A 3411-nucleotide genomic window follows, 5' to 3' on the forward strand; every position below is an offset into this window, starting at 1 on the left:
TAGCGCTATGAAATGCTTAAAAAAGTTACTAAACTTGGATCCAACCTGTCAGGGGCACTTTAAGCTCTCAAAGAAGCTTTCCCAGTCTGAGGATAAAGATTCAATCAATCACTTCAGGTCAAAATTTAGTTAAAAAAACAATGCTTCCGGGTAGTATCGCACTCATACTCTTGGGAACACCAGCCTGAGAAATACTTCGCGCCTCTGATTCAGTTGAATCAAATTGCTGAATTTAGAAGTTATATAAGCACTTTTTTTCTCCTCTCGTCTTTTACTTTGAAGAAGGTGAAAGAAAAAAATACGTCATGACCGGTCAAATAGTGTTTTAGATTAAAAGACCGGAGCCGGTCAAATAGCCACTACCTAAAATAATCAAACATTGAACACAAGTTGTTTAATCAATGGTTACTAAAAAATAAAACATTACCGGTAATTCATTTATATCGCAAACAAAAATATAAACAAATTATTTTGAACAAAACTTTCAGGTTTGAGTCAAAGTTCTAATTTAAAACAACCTGACAAGACTTTTTTAAGGTGGTCACAAAATCACAAGTTTTGTCTTCCACGGCTTCGAAGTTTCATCAAATTAGGATAAAACACTTAGGCTAGCTTTCCAGGTGGTAACTGAACGTTTGTTAAAACATTAAACTGACCAAAACTTGCAAATTAAAATAAGCTTTGATTTCTTTTTCAATAAATCTTTGAAGCAACTTTACAACTTGACCATAAAAATTTCCCAATCAGTCACTTTTGCTGCAGCTCAATTTAAGCTCATACTTTTGCCAAACTCAGAAGACAAGGACAGAAACAAACTTTAAAACAATTGTCTGATGAAACCAAGTAGAATGATCACAGAATTGAAAGCTGAAACCAACTATTTCTTGCTGCAACCGGGGACATAGTGAGTATGGAACATATATGGGACGGGGACATATATGAGCTCACTATATCCCCGGCTACAACTGAATCAAAACTGATCCTTTCTCTTCAAGGACTGAAAACAAAATGGTTGTCGTCTGCTGGTTTGGGGCAGGGTTGTCAGACAGCTTTTGAGAAAAAGAGCCAAACAATGTCGAAAAAAGGGCCAAACTGGGTAAAAAAAAGCCAAATTGTTCAATAATGTTAATAACGTTGTTAATAATACACAATAGCGTTAACAACGTTACAACAACACAGTCTCATTCTGCAAGAACAATTCCAAATCTTCATCTTCTACAGTGTTTCCACTCGAATCTTTGGTATTGGCATAATCATTGTCAGCTAAACACTGTCTAAAAAATCGTAATAGCACTTTTCAGACTCAATTTCCGAAAGACATTTATTTAAATGGCTAGTTTGATAGTATGTGCCAACTGCTTCCAAAAAGAGCCAAATATTGAAAACAAAGGGCCAAGGGGCCAAACAATTTTTTTAGCGCCAACTACCTCTAAAAAGGGCCAAATTTCACAAATTTGGCCCCAAAAGGGCCAATCTGGCAAGCCTGGTTTGGGGAGGTTATGCGGAGTGTTGCCAAATAAATTAAATAAAACGACAAATAGTACAACAAACTTGTGAAACTAATTCAGTTGGAAAAAAAAATTCAGGTTTTAATAAAAATAAAGTAAAACTGGCAATTGATTTGTGAGTTGAGTTTCAAAAATGTGCGCATACTTGAAAAAAGCAACTTTAAGCTTGTGGATAAACTGCAAGATTGGCAACTCTGTCAGCAACAACACAAATTGTTGTCTGCAGCTTTGCACAGGAGTTTTCTACGCAGTGTGGCCCAGAAAAAAACAGTATTTACCCCTCAAATCTAAGCAACAATCAATTCCAGAAAAAAAATTATTGCTTGTATTTTTTAATATTCACTTTTCATTTAACCATTTTTTAAATTTTCTTTTGTAAATATTAAATTTCATATGTTTTCAAAAAAATTAACATATTTTCAATTGAGTTAACCAAAGCCCTGGCCCCTGAGAATGGCCGTAGGCATTATCTCTAGCGCAGCGTAGGCTACTATTTATAAATATGAGAGAAATCAAGTGCTATAGTCGAAGGGTCACCACTCCACAACCGACGGTATGCTTTTGACAAAGGCGTAAGCTAAAAGGTAGAAAAATAGTTAGGCTATCCTAGGCCTGGATAACCTACGGCTCGCGAGCGGCCCTTTTCCCGATTTTATGCGCTCTTACGTACAATATACTACATACAGTAACTCGTCTCAGTCTACCTCCTAAAAATCCACAAGTAGGCCTAACTTGTATCTGAACTATTAAATTTGGGCAACGTCATAAAGCCTGTGGTAGAAATCGTCAACTACTGTACGTTCTCACTCCAAGCTCAATCACCAGCATTAAAAATCTCATCACTGACTTGAACCAAGAGCTGCTGGGTGAGCAGAGGTTGTTGTTTACAGCGCCACCTGAGGAAGCTAGGGTCAAATCACAGGATCTGCTTGGAAGGTAGGCAAATATATAGTAGAATTCGCCTATAGTGACACCTGAAGGGACAACCCGCGGAAAAAGTGTCACTATAAGCGAAGTGTCACTATAGAGTATAGACGAATGATGACGTCTTTGATAACGTCACTTGTGCAGTATCTGCGCATGCGCATCCCATGTTGGTTTAATTCAAACCCAGTCAGCAAATCAATCCTTTTTGGTTCAACCTCTGCATACGTTAAGTCAATGCAAAAAGATGGATTTACAGGCTGGGAACTGGCGAATGTTGATAAGGACAAAATATGATTCCAACTTAAACTGGAAATACGCCGTAAAGTGTCCTCATACGGACATTTTTGAGCTCAAGGGACAGAAATGTGGTGTCACTGTAAGCAAAGTGTTCTTATACACGAAGTCACTATAGGCGAAGTCATTTCTATGCAAAACATATGGTTTGCAAACGGGACTTTGCAACAGGTGTCATTATGGGCGAAGTGTCACTATAGCCAAAGTCACTATAGGCGAATTCTACTGTACATGCATATTGTCTGCTATCAACGGCGAAACTGTGCATGATATTTTGGTTGCAGACTTGTTTTTAACTAATGCAGAATGTTTAGGATGTTAGTTACAGTTACTAGCCTATCTAGAAAAATTCGTTTGGTCTACTTTTCTGAGGCTTAGGTTAGCATGACTACAAGTAGTTAAAAGATGATGTGAGTTTTCAAATTACTAAGGAATTGATTAATTTATAGTTTGAAGTAGTGGTCTTTAAAGTTCATAAGTTTCAATGTACCAAGTATATAGCCTACAGCAGCTTAATAATTGAAGGGTTTATTTACTAAATATTTGTGGAACCTTTAAGTTGAAGTAGGCTTGAAATTAGTAGCCTAGGCCTACAGTAATTGGCAGATGCTACTTAGCCAGCATCATTTCCAAAAACATTGATTGATCAACTAATTCAGTTGACAGTTATTTTTAAAAAGTG

Source organism: Aplidium turbinatum, chromosome 6 (assembly GCF_918807975.1).
Source record: "Aplidium turbinatum chromosome 6, kaAplTurb1.1, whole genome shotgun sequence".
In the NCBI taxonomy this organism is placed as follows: domain Eukaryota; kingdom Metazoa; phylum Chordata; class Ascidiacea; order Aplousobranchia; family Polyclinidae; genus Aplidium; species Aplidium turbinatum.